Source organism: Lepus europaeus, chromosome 13, assembly GCF_033115175.1.
Source record: "Lepus europaeus isolate LE1 chromosome 13, mLepTim1.pri, whole genome shotgun sequence".
In the NCBI taxonomy this organism is placed as follows: Eukaryota; Metazoa; Chordata; class Mammalia; order Lagomorpha; family Leporidae; genus Lepus; species Lepus europaeus.
Window position 1 is genome coordinate 54,912,109 of NC_084839.1, and position 14,687 is coordinate 54,926,795.

The following is a 14,687-nucleotide window of genomic DNA, read 5'->3' on the forward strand; positions in this document are numbered from 1 at the left end:
GCTCATTAAGGGCTGACCTTTAATAAATCTGCCTGGTCAGACACATTCTTTTACTTAGCGAAATATGGGTCTGGAAGGGATTTTCAGCTGTCATAAAGTTCACCCATACTCGTTTTGGTCAGGACTAACCAGAGGCTCAAAGATGATGTTGGCCCAAACATTTCTTTTTCTCATTCCAGCAGCTGACAGCTCTCATTGCAGAATTTTCACTGTGCTGTGTGTCCTATTTGTTTTTGTCTAGTTTTCCAAGAGGAAGAATCACTAAGATTTTGAAGAATAATTTTTTTTTTTTTGCATGGAACACAATCCTCTTCAGTACTCATTTAAATGTGCAGTGATAGTGGGTGTTTGATAGATTTAAAGCCATTTGTTTGATTTAATCTGTGCCAATTGACTTAGCTTTTTCCTATTGGTCACCAGTGTCCTAGAATCCAACTTTCATTATTTTGTTGGGAGAGAAGAGCACACACACACACAAACACTAAGACAGTAGAGGTCCTATTTAGGCCTGTGAGGTTTACAAGGATTTTCCTGTAACTTGTCTTAATTAAAAGAGATAAGAAATAAAATGAACATAAGAAAACAGTTGATGGGACAAGGACTTTAGGAATATTATTGTGTGTGTAATAGCTTCATGTGGGTTGAAGGCCATCTGGATGGCATTATGGGAAAAGGGCAGCCTGCTGGGATATTTGGAAGAGAATCAGGGCTATTAGATAACTTGTGCAATGCAATTCAGATTTTGGAACACCTGAAACAAAGAAGACTGGGAGTTATAAGAAGAAATATTTAATTGTTGTATAAGTGTTCCAGAAATGAATATGGTATTACAGATAGGAACAATTGCTATTCTAGAGAGCATGGATGTACATTGTTAATATAACCTAAAAATCAATATAGAGTTACTCAAAGCAGAGAAAATAGAATTCATGTGCTTATGGTTGATTTACAGGAAAGTACCTTGGCATTTATAATTGATGGAAAATATGCAATTCTCTCCCTGTTTGAAGCAGAGTATTCCTTTCTTTCTAGGTTTCCATTTGCTTTTCAATGTTTAGCTCAAGTTAAAGGTGTATTTTTGTTTCTGATACTCATTTCTTCCTTGATTTTTATACAGTTTATAAAGAGAAAAAGTATTTCTCAATTATTTAAATATTTTTCTTTAGAAAAAAGCCTGCTTAGGAGGCAGCATTGAATTTATGTTATAGTTTTATGGTTCAGATAACATATATGACATTTTAGACAAGTATTTCTCAAACAAAAGAAAATGACATTCAAGTTTAGAAGCACTAATGGAAAAAAAAACTATAGTGTGTTATCCTTGTATAGCAACTTTTTAAATGCTGAATTTCACAAGTTTGTGTAACTGGTTAGAGAAATCCACTTGAAGGCATATAGAACAATTGTGATTTTTTTTTTTTGCATTAGAATATTGTAAGTTAAAAGACAGCCAATTTGAAAGATATTTACTGAACTTTCAGGTAATAACTTACCCCTAATGATATAAAAAAACACAATTGTAAATGACTGTCTTTGGTTACCTTAGCATTCAGACAATTAAAGTAGCACTTATCTATAAACTTATCAGTCTTATTATATATAAGTGTATATATTGAGTAGAATTAAGATGATAAAATATATTTAAAAACCCTCTTAGAGGCCTACCTTCTGTGGTCCCTACTTTGAAAACCACTGGTCAAAACAGTTTCTTATTTCTGTGTATTTGTCATATGTTGTTAACTTTATGGGAGAGAAAGAAGGAGTGAGGACAGAAGGAAGAAATTCATACAGAAGATCATCATTTGATGTTAGATTTCTAAGACGTTGAGCATTACTCCATTTAGTTACCTCATATTAGTGGAAGACTGACCCAATGAGATTAAATGATGTGTACCCAGTGGCACAGCTAAAGTAAGACTCAGCCCTGGGACTCTTGATTTCCAGTTTACTGCTTTTGATGGACAACTGCCAGAAATACAAAATGCTATTTTTATTACAGCGATGGGAAGAAAATAATATTTGATTCATAAGAATTTAGAACAAAATTATATTATTTTTGGTTTCTATATTTTCCTTTTACGTTACACTAAATAAAAATAGATTGAACTTTATTTTGCTCTTAAAAACTATAATTCAAATTGTTAAGCTAGGAAATTTATTCTCCAGTTGTAGAAAAAGATTTCATTTTAATAGAATCATTTAAAATATGAATATTAGGTACTGCTGAATGAAGAGTGGATATTGCTAGTAGGTGTGATACAGTGAAAGTGCATTGGGGGTGTCAAACCTGGAACATCAGAATTGAAGGGAAATTGACTTCCCTGTGATGGTCTGCTTCATTGTATGCAATCCAATTCAACTTTTCACCCCTCTCCAGGCTCTGCTTTAACATTTGGACTGTGTCAAGCATCAGGTTCTTTTGGGGGTGGGACTTAATTTTCTTTCTCCCCACTCAAATGCTAGTCGATGATGTCAGCCTATTTCCATGTTGCCTTACACAGACCTCAGCTGCAATGTTCTTTCTATCAGAGGCTATTTTTTTTTAAATCCAAAGTCAGAATTTCACGCCTAGTCAAAAGAGGTAATGAAAAATAAAATATCTGTTTACCTTTAAGGTCTATTTTCTTTGTTGGCACTTAAAATTGAATATCAGTAAGCATTGTATTTATTACAGTAAAAATCACTTTTGATGCTCAGACTTCATCTTCTCTTCTACTAACATGCTTTACATTCCAGAATCTGTATAAAGGAGGATACACAGAATAAGGGATCAAGCCAGGGAGAAGGCAATGCCAAAATTGTCTCTGTGCACAAACTAGCCCAATATTAAGCAGGTCACACAAAGAGGACAGTAAATGCAGTTCTATTTTTTTAAGATTCATTTTGTTTATTTGAAAGACATAGTTATAGAGAGAGGTAGAGAATGAGAGGTCTTCCATATGTTGGTTCACTCCTCAAATGGCTGTAACGGCCAGAGCTGGCCAGATCCGAAGGCAGGAGCCAAGCGCTTCTTCCAGGTCTCCCACGTGGGTGCAGGGTCCCAAGGATGTGGACCATCTTCTGCTACTTTCCCAGGCCATAGCAGAGAGCTAGATTGGAAGTTGAGCAGCCTGGACTAGAACCGGTGCCCATATGGGATGCTGGCACTGTAGGCCATGACTTTAACTCGCTGCACCAAGATGCTAGCTCCAAAATGCAGTTCTTGAAAAGCTCATGCGGCCTGGTGCTGTGGCGCAGTGGGTTAACACCTTGGCCTGAAGCACCGGCATCCCGTATGGGCGCTGGTTCTAGTCCTGGCTGCTCCACATCTGATCCAGCTCTCTGCTATGGCCTGGGATAGCAGTAGAAGATGGCCCAAGTCCTTGGGCCCCTGCATCCGTGTGGGAGACCTGGAAGAAGCTCCTGGCTTCTGGCTTCAGATCAGTGCAGCTCTGGCTGTTGCGGCCAATTGGGGAGTGAGCCATCGGATAGAAGACCTCTCTCTCTCTCTCTCTTTCCCTCTCTGCCTCTCCTCTCTCTGTGTAACTCTGACTTTCAAATAAATAAGTAAATCTTAAAAAAAAAGATCATGCAGTGAATATTTAATTCCACTGAGGCTGATGTGGAATGAAAACAAAGTACTTTTCCTGTGTTAGAGGACTCAGAGAAGAAAAAAAAAATTCTGAGATTTTTTTCCTTATTAGAAACTGCCCATAGCATAAGACTGCAAGTATATGGTATTTAGGGATTTTATGCATTTATGTACAGTTCTATAAATAAAGTTTCAAAGAAATTAAATAATAATGGTTAGCTTTTATTGAGCACATAGTTTATTGAAGGCCAGCCCTGAGCTGAGAATCTCATATACTAAAATAATTATTAATAAAAATATACACAAAAATATTTCAGGTGCTGAAGCTCTCTGTACATTGTTCCATTTTATATAGTTAGCTAATACCATTATCTTTGTCTTATAGATGAGGACAACTGTAGTTCAGGGATGAGAGGCGGCTCTGCTAAGATAGCCCTGCTATTTCAATCCAGAGCTGTGTGGAATCTGGGCTGTTTGTCATTGTGGTCCTTACTGAACCCTGTAACTGCTATGTAATGTAGCCTACAAGACTAGTCATATGAGAGATGTCATCCACAGAGTACCACAAGTGATAGTGTACATGAAACAGGACACATCTGAAAATCTTTGGATTAACATGTTAGGATCTGTACATGTGAAAGACCATTATCCTAAAACCTAAGAAAATAGGAATCTCTTTTATACTGTATCTCTTTCTTGTACTCAGAATGCATACATTTTTCTCCAATCTTTAGTGTTACAACTTTATCTACCTTCTTAAGTCTAGCAAAATTGACATCCCATGTTGAACTTATTCCAATAAAATGTGCTGTCTTCCTTCTAAGACCTGTGATCATCTAATTGCAATGTTGACTTTTGACTTTAGCTAGAGTTATGATGTCTCATCACCCCTATTTAAAGATTTCCCACCTAGGTGCAGTGTAATCTGAGTGATCTTGATGTCCCATATTAAAAATGGCTTGCTTCTCCCTGTTAAATATAAGAGTGGGAATAAGAGAGGGAAGGGATGTACAATTTGGGACATGCTCAAGCTGACTTGCCCCAAACGGTAGAATTAGAAACATACCAGGGGATTCCGATTTAATCCCATGAAGGTGGCATGTACCAATGCCATCTCACTAATCCAAGTGATCAATTTCAGTTCACTAAGAATCAAAGGGATCACATAAACAAGACTAGTGTCTGAAAATATTAACCAATAGAACAAAAAAGGGAGAGAACGATCCAACATGGGAAGTGGGATACACAGCAGACTCATAGAATGATGGATGTCCTAAATAGCACTCTGGCCTCAGAATCAGCCCTTAAGGATTTCGGATCTGGCTGAAGAGCCCATGAGAGTATTTCAGGCATGGAAAGCCAAGACACTCTGTCAAAAAAAAAAAAAATGACCTAAATGAAAGATCTCCATGAGTGAGATCCCAGTGGAAAGAATAGGTCATCAAAGAAAGAGGTACCTTTCTCTGAAGGGAGGAGAGAACCTCCACTTTGACTATGACCTTGTCTCAATATGATAAGAGTTGGCAAACTCAAAAAGCTTCCATAGCCTTGGCAACTCATGACTGGAGCCTAGGGAGATTACTGATGCCATAAACAAGAGTGTCAAATTGTTAAGTCAACAACAGGAGTCACTGTGTACTTACTCCTCATGTAGGATCTCTGTCCTTAATGTGCTGCACATTGTGATTTAATGCTATAACTAGTACTCAAACAGTATTTTTCACTTTGTGTTTCTGTGTGGGTGCAAACTGTTGAAATCTTTACTTAATATATACTAAACTGATCTTCTGTATATAAGAGAAATGAAAATGAATCTTGATGTGAATGGAAAGGGAGAGGGAGCAGGAAAGGGGAGGGTTGCAGGTGGGAGGGAAGTTATGGGGGGGAGGAAGCCATTGTAATCCATAAGCTGTACTTTGGAAATTTATAATTTTTTTTTTTTTTAAATGCTACTCAGCCAGTTTTCAATGGGCTGTCTCTAGGTGACAGTACTAGGGCTTATTTTTTTTTTCTTTTTTTTTTTTTTTTTTACAGGCAGAGTCGATAGAGAGAGAGAGAGACAGAGAGAAAGGTCTTCCTTTTTGCTGTTGGTTCACCCTCCAAAGGCCGCTGTGGCTGGCGCATATCGCTGATCCGAAGCCAGGAGCCAGGTGCTTCTCCTGGTCTCCCATGCGGGTGCAGGGCCCAAGGACTTGGGCCATCCTCCACTGCACTCCCGGGCCATAGTAGAGAGCTGGCCTGGAAGAGGGGCAACCGGGATAGAATCCGGCGCCCCAACCGGGACTAGAACCCGGTGTGCGGGCGCCGCAAGGTGGAGGGATTAGCCTGTTGAGCCACGGTGCCAGCGGAAATTTATATTCATTAAATAAAAGTTTAAAAAAAAATGGCTTGCTTCTAATGCCTTACTTATATGAAGTATTAGATGAAAAGAATAGCGATACCTTCAAGTCTCTAAGGTAGAGACTCCACAGATGAATGATAATGCTATTGATGATCTAACATTTTATCCATGGTTACTCTGAGAAAAGAGCCATGGAAACTGCTACATAGCTACATTTTACCTTTCCTAATAACCTGTTGAGAGGGGATTATTACTATCCCCATTCTATAGACTGGGCAACAGCTTCAAAGAATTAACAGCATGTCTCAATTCACGGAATTAGAAAGTAGCAGAGCCAAGACTTCATCTCAGGCCTGATTCTCCACTGAAGGTCTGTAAGCCATGAAAATGGAATTTTCTTTTTAACCCCTCTGTGTTTACACCCAAATTTAGGATTGTATCAAACTCTCCTTGGATGAAACAGCCATTGAAGACAGGGTTCAGTAGAAGGGACACTAAAGAGCGTCAGATGCACTTGTACAAGGTGTACATTTAGTAGTTCAGGAGGCATCTCATCCATGTAAATAGTGTCTTCTGGAGGTGTGCGGTGCAAAACCTGCAGACCTTTATGATAAATCTGAAATCATTGTGAGCAGTTCCCTGGCTCTTTAAATACTGACTGTTTAGGGGGACTGTATATTTCTCCTGTCTGCCTCAGGGATTATTTTAGGTAAAAGACACATTTCAAGAGTTCTCTGTATCTCTATCTTAGCATTGAGATCTGAAATAAGGACAAAGTGGAAAAGAGTTTGTATATATAAAGAATCTCCATTACTAAAATATTTTAAATAGAATTATACACAGCAGTTTTGCACAAAAAAAAACACTTCAGGTGGTAAGCAGTTGTGTAACTATAGTTCTGAATAAATATTAAAATTATCTTTTCTTTCCCACAGAATTAAATCACATTGGTGACCAATATCTCTGACTTTCTGAATGTTATTCAATAAGGATTCTCCTGAAGGCGATTTTGATTCATCATGGGATAGGCACTGCAAAATAACTAACCTGGTAGATGCAATGCCACGTGACAGCTCTGAGAGCATGCTCACTTCATCTCTGATTCACTGTTTCACTAATCTATCTTTTTTACAATTTCCAAAGGTCTCCTCAAAGTCTTAGCTTGGGTTAACACTCTAAGCTCTTAATAATATTCATTCCTTCATTTAGAAACTATTATCCAAATCTTGAAAAGAGCCACTTAGCCATTCATTCTAGGAAAGTAAAGAATTATCCTGGTGCGCTTTCAAAAACCCTAACTTTCATTTAGTTTTTCATTCAGGTATTGTCATAGCAGAGCAAAGGCAATGGCAATACACTTCCATCTGCGAAGTGTGGTTCTTACTTGCAAAGTTGCATAATGTATCTGATGCTTAAATTGAAGGTGTAAGTCATGGTCATAATTAACCTGGGAAGCTGTCTTCAGTTTTGTTTTTTAACCAGCAGATACTGCTGTAGTGCCAGAGCAAAATGCACCCTGATCAGATCTCTCCCATTGCCTCCCCCGTGTACAGGAGTCTGCTCTTTCCTGCTTTCCTAATTTTTGTCACTGAGCCCCTGCATCTTCTCTACACCTTCTGTTTCTTAGCTTCTATTTTAATTTCAACCCACATAATGTGTTGCAGGATAGCACCTTGGTTTCCCAGTCCTCTGCTTAACTGCTACTAAAAAAAGAAAATTTAGGGCCAGCGCTGCGGCTCACTAGGCTAACCCTCCACCTGCGGAGCTGGCACCCCAGGTTCTAGTCCCGGTTGGGGCACCGGATTCTGTCCCGGTTGCCCCTCTTCCAGGCCAGCTCTCTGCTATGGCCCGGGAAGGCAGTGGAGGATGGCCCAAGGGCTTGGGCCCTGCACCCCATGGGAGACCAGGAGGAAACACCTGGCTCCTGGCTTCGGATCAGCGCAGCTCGCCAGCCGTGATGCGCCGACCATAGTGGCCACTTGGGGGGTGAACCAACAGAAAAAGGAAGACCTTTCTCTCTCTCTCTCTCTCTCTCTCTCTTTCTCTCTCACTGTCTAACTCTGCCTGTCAAAGAAAAAAAAATTAGTCACGTACAAAGTCTCTCCTTCCCACAAGGCGTTCTGTAGTCTCTGTAGATTCCTGAGGGCAGCTGCCCAAGGATAGTGGGCATCTTAGAAAGGTGAAAGGTGGGGGCTGGCATTGTGGCACAGCAGATTAAGTCACTGCCTAAAATGCCAGCATCCCATAATGTAGTACCAGTTCAAGTCCTGGGTGCTCTGTTTCCAATCCAGGTCCCTGCCAATGCACTTGGGAAGGCAGTGATTGTGTCCCAAGTACTTGGGCCCCTGCCACTCATGTTAGAGACCTGGATAGAATTCCTGGCTCCTATCTTCAGCCTGACACAACACTGGCTGTTTTGGCCACATGGAGAGTGAACCAGAGGATGGAAGAATCTCTCTCTTTTGTCTCTCCTAATCTCTCTCTGTTGTTCTGCCTTTTAAACAAATAAAAATATGCCTTACAAAAAATTTTTATTTTGAACCAGCATTGTGGCAGAGCAAGTTAAGTCACTACTTGCAATGCCCTCATCCCACATGGGTATGATTCAAGTCTCCCATGTGGGTGCTAGGGTATAAACACTAGGGCCATCTTCCACTGCTTTCCCAGGCCATTAGCAGGGAGCTGGATTGGAAGCAGACGGCTGAGATGTGAACCGGCACCCACTTGGGATGCCTACCTGGCAGGGGGTGGCTTTATCCGCTGTGCCACAACACTGTTTCTTAGTTGCTGCATCTTGTTCTCTTTAAATTCCCTACTTTCGGGGCTGGAGCTGCAGCATAGTGGGTAAAGCCGCCGCCTGCAGTGCCGGCATCCAATAGGGTGTCGGTTCGAGACCCGGCTGCTCCACTTCCAATCCAGCTCTCTCTGTGGCCTGGGAAAGCTGTAGAAGATGGCCCAAGCCCTTGGACCCCTGCACCCATGTGGGAGACCCTGAGGGAAGCTCCTGGCTCTGGCTTCGGATTGGTGCAGCTCTGGCCATGGTGGCCAATTGGGGAGTGAACCAGCAGATGGAAAACCTCTCTCTCTCTCTCTCTCTCTCTCTCTCTCTCTCTCTCTCTGTGTAATTCTGACTTTCAAAGTAAATAAATCTTAAAAAATAAATTCCCTGCTTTCTTGTTGCTTACTGTAAGTGTTATTCATATCATTATCATGTGAGAGTATTAAGTATAATTATTTTCAAGCTACTTACAAATTGTCCAGTTATTTTCATTTCATTCAAGATGTGTTATTCTTCTGATTTAATGGTTTATATTAGGCTGCTGTCCTTTTTTTTCTTCACATGTATTTTGGCATGTGAGTCTTCTGGCTGGTCCTGAGAGGGATTTGTTTTACTGTTTTCCTGTCCTTCCACACTCATTCCTTCATACTTGGAACTTTTGAATTGGTCTCTCCAGACACCTAAATTCTCCAGTTTGGGTCTTCATTTGATTAGTTATGAAGCTGTCTGTATCAGCCATGCAACTACCAAATCTTATATACTTCCCTCTACCTCTCCTACGCTCTTTTCCCCTCTCCCTCTTCACTGGTTCTGAATTTGAATCAGTGAAGAGATGCTAAGCAGAGGGCTTTCCCATGATCTAGCAACTGGTCATAGCCTCTTCTACAGGTGGGCCCTTGGCTTCAGGCCTGGCTGTACTCCTCTGTCTTGCAAGGGACCTTCTTCTTCACTGTTTGCACTCACAAGCAGGAATTGCTAGCTTTCTCTGTGGTGTTCACAGAGCCTGAGAGTAGATTTATGTTACTTGTCTACTTTTCAACCACAGAAATGTGTAATTTGTGTATTTGAGCTCAGTTATGACTTGTGTATTTCTTAAAGTGGCTTTTGTGCCACACACTGGACTTGGGTGGAGGCACTAAAATGTGTAAGACACTGCTTCACCTTGAACCCAGTGGAATTTAGAGTCTGGAGAAGAAGATACTGAAAGGATCATTTCTAGCTTCCAAGTGCAATGACTGAAGTGAGAAGGGTAGGTTCCCTAAAAACAGCATCATGATTCAGGATGAGTCTTAAGGAATGATTAGACCAGGGAGAAACATGGGACACACAAATGGCCAACAGACACATGAAAAAATGTTCAAGATCACTAGCAATCAGGGAAATGCAAATCAAAACCACAATGAGGTTTCACCTCACCCCGGTTAGAATGGCTCACATTCAGAAATCTACCAACAATAGATGCTGGAGAGGATGTGGGGAAAAAGGGACACTAACCCACTGTTGGTGGGAATGCAAACTGGTTAAGCCACTATGGAAGTCAGTCTGGAGATTCCTCAGAAACCTGAATATAACCCTACCATACAACCCAGCCATCCCACTCCTTGGAATTTACCCAAAGGAAATTAATTCGGCAAACAAAAAGCTGTCTGCACATTAATGTTTATTGCAGCTCAATTCACAATAGCTAAGACCTGGAACCAACCAAAATGCCCATCAACAGTAGACTTGATAAAGAAATTTTGGGACATGTACTCTATAGAATACTATACAGCAGTCAAAAACAATGAAATCTGGTCATTTGCAAAAAGATGGAGGAATCTGGAAAACATTATGCTGAGTGAATTAAGCCAGTCCCAAAGGGACAAATATCGTATGTTCTCCCTGATCGGCGACAACTAACTGAGCACCAAAGGGGAAACCTGTTGAAGTGAAATGGACACTATGAGAAACAGTGACTTGATCAGCTCTTGTCCTGACTATTGATGTACAGTGTAATACTTTATCCACTTTAGTATTGTTTTTGTTTTGTTCTAGTACTATTGGTTGAACTCTGTAATTAACACACAATTATTCTTAGGTGTTTAAATTTTAACTGAAAAGTGATCCCTGTTAAATATAAGAGTGGGAAAAAGAGAGGGAGGAGATGTACAATTTGGGACATGCTCAATCGGACTTGCCCCAAATGGTGGAGTTAGAAACGTGCCAGGGGATTCCAATACAATCCCATCAAGGTGGCATGTACCAATACCATCTCACTAGTCCAAGTGATCAATTTCAGTTCACAATTGATCACACTGATAGGTCTAAGAGTCAAAGGGATCACACAAACAAGACTAGTGTCTGCTAATACTAACTGATAGAATCAAAAAGGGAGAGAACGATCCAACATGGGAAGTGGGATACACAGCAGACTCAGAATGGCAGATGTCCTAAATAGCACTCTGGCCTCAGAATCAGCCCTTAAGGCATTCGGATCTGGCTGAGGAGCACATGGGAGTATTTTAGGCATGGAAAGCCAAGACACTCTGGAAAAAAAAAAGAAGAAGACCTAAATGAAATGTCTCTGTGAGTGAGACCCCAGTGGAAAGAATGGGGCCATCAAAGATGGAGGTACCTTTCTCTGAAGGGAGGAGAGAACCTCCACTTTGACTATGACCCTGTTGGAATAAGATCGAAGTCAGCGAACTGAAAAGGCTTTCATAGCCTTGGCAACTCATGACTAGAGCCTAGGGAGATTACTGACGCCATAAACAAGAGTGTCAAATTGTTAAGTCAACAACAGGAGTCACTGTGTACTTACTTCTCATGTAGGATCTGTCCTTAATGTGTTGTCCAATGTGAAGTAATGCTATAACTAGTACTGAAACAGTATTTTACACTTTGTGTTTCTGTGTGGGTGCAAACTGATGAAATCTTTACTTAGTATATACTAAATTGATCTTCTGTATATAAAGATAATTGATAATTGAAAATGAATCTTGATGTGAATGGAAGGGGAGAGGGAGCGGGAGATGGGAGGGGTGCGAGTGGGAGGGAAATTATGGGGGGGGGAAGCCATTGTAATCCATAAACTGTACTTTGGAAATTTATATTTAGAAAAAAAAAAGAATCTTAACATTGGAAGTTTGAGAATGCAGCACTTAACCAAATAATGGAGAGTCTGTGTCACAACATCACTTTTGGATGGGCAAGACAAACTATAACTGGGTCTCAGTGTGGCAAATTCTATGTATGTGAGGAAAGGTACAGTAAACTTTTTCAAATCTAGGCATTGAATGTCTTATTTTCAGTTTTATTCTTTTTTTTAAAGCAGGATTTTTGTATTTAACTTACTTAAAATACATAAATAGAGAGACAAAGAAAGCTCTCTCATCCACAATTTCACCCCCACTTCCCCAAATTCTTGCAATGGCTGAACCTGGGCCAGATCAAAGCCAGGGGCTGCAAACTCAATCCGGGTCTCCTCTGTGGGTGGCAGTAATCCAGTCGTTTGAACTATCACCTGCTGTCTCCCAGGGTGTGCATTAGCAGGAAGCTGGAATCAGGAGCGGAACTGGAACTCAACCTAGGCATCCCTAGTGTGGGCTCAGCTAAACTGCAAAGCCAAATACTGTGCCCATCCCCACTCTAGTTTCTGTCTAAATAAAAAGAAATGTCAAGGATGTTTTTATTTAATTCTTTAATCTTCTTTGTGTTATTGTTTGCTCTGAGTAGAAATAGGGAATGAAATTCAGTTGCTTAATTCTCGTTAATGGGTTAGAGGAGTGGAATGGGATAAGGTTTGTTCATCTTCATTGCTTCCTTTTTCTGGGCTGGAGGCCATGAGGCACTTGGCTTCTAGAGCTCAAGCTGTTCTGTTCTTCAAATATCCCCTGACAATCAATTTATTGAGTGATCCTGATGTTGCTCCAGGGATGAGATGACAATTACAGACCCACCAGGAAGCAAAAAGGTGGTGAGAACAGCAGTTACTATACAATGGTGAGGATTCGGGGATTTGTCAGTATATGGGTGTGAGACAAGAGTGAGAAAGAACAGTGTGTGTGTGTGTGTGTGTGTGTTTTCAGCAGTCAGGCTGGACGGAGTGATGTTTAGATGTACTTAAAATCTGCTTCTACTCAACAATGCATGGAGTCTTAGCAATAGGAGAAAGGACTGGAAAGGAGGCAATTTATAAAGAAAATGGGAACAACAGCCTTTGAATGAGGGCCCCTTCCAGGGCTATTAGTAGGCAAAGAGCCACTCCCCTCTGCAGACACCACACTGATAGTGAACCTCACAGTGAGAGATGCTGGACACATTTTACTGTGAGTGTTGAGTTGAAGCCAAATTCCCATCAAGACAGGCTGAAGATTGTTCAGTTTTTAGAACTGCTTTCTTTCCTCCAATCTGTGACTCTTTGGATCCCAGAAGTAATGATGATTGAGGGGAGGTCAGTAAAGGGAAAAGCCACTGCTTTTCAAGTGATTTGATCTATCTTACTGTTTTTCATGAGTGATTGCACAGAATATGTATTAAGTAACAACTTTCAGGTAAATACTTTGCTGCCAGTTCTATTGGACGTGTAAGAATATTGAAGACAGCAAACTCTGATTTTATTTCTCTCTCCAATGAAGATATTAGCAAATACCTTTCTGTGTGTCCATAAAAAATAATTTAAAAAAAATAAAATATATAAACCAGGATAGCAGATGGGTGTAGGATATAACCTGTTTAAACTTGAGCAGTTTCTATTTGTTTATTTCTTCTTTGGAAGCCAATCACATCAGTTGGGATTCAAGAAATAAGCAGGGTACCTTCATCGTGTCACTCAGCAAGAAACAATTCCCCAGATTCTTTAAATTAAAGCTAAAAGTAAATTAAACATTAGTTTCCATTTTTTGAATGAAATTCCCATGAGCAGTCTGTGGTTCACTGTGTGTTTCATCCTCTTTTCTTCTGAGTAGGTTGAGAAAATTAGATAGTTCATATTTATTTATTTGTCAACCAGAAGACTATCAAGGTAAGCTAGAGGAAAATGCATGAGGGTATCTTCTGCATGTATTTTTTAAACTAGAATTTTAAATATCCTCACATTTTCATCTTTGTTTCATTTTAATAAGTGGTAAGTTTGAAAAGCTAAAAAAATTCTAATTTTATGATAACATTTTGTATAAAATCAGATCCAAATCCCAGGCATAGTGATAGCAACTGCCACACATCCTTTACATAGCTCCTGAGAATATTAAGGCATTCTACACTAAGTTTCTATGCTAAAGGCTTGTCGATAGGATTAAATTCAACACAGAGCAAGGTGGCAAAAATATGTCATCCAGTACTTACAAAGCAGCATGAGTGTAAATGGACTCCGTCCAGTTCTAATGTAAATTATAAACAATTAAAAGTACATGAGTTACAATGCCCAGAGCTGAGTGTTGAGGACATTACTGCACACTTGAGATAACTTTGGAAACTGAAGAAGCAATTGTTTCGCAGTGTGACATGAAAATAACAGACAATATTTGCATCTGCAGAGTCAAGCACAGTCCTGTGTGGCTTTATCATGCAGAGGGTTTTTTCAGCAAGCTGGCAGGAGCATGAGTGATGCATAATGGCAGTGGTGAATAGTTTTGGAATAGATTAGTAGGTGACGTCACGGATAAAGGACTATTTATCACCATAATTTAACAAAAGATGCAAAACAATGGCTTGATGGATGCATTTTATGGTTTTCAGCCAATCATAATAATGGACTTATTGACTAAAGTTTTATGTGTCCTTTACACATCCTTCATGTTTTAGGAAAAAAAAAAGCAGGGACCATGCAGGGGGAGCGTGAGTGATAATTCAGAAAGGACCAGCCCTTTGTGGAATGTTTTTCACCTGCTTGAGCTCCTCTAGTCTCTGGGGCTCTAGGCTTACACTAAGAATAGCCAGGAAGAGTCAATGCTAAATTAAAGGAAGCATCTGGAGTGAGAGACAGTGGTGATCTGCCCCACCAATGGGGTCAGTTCATA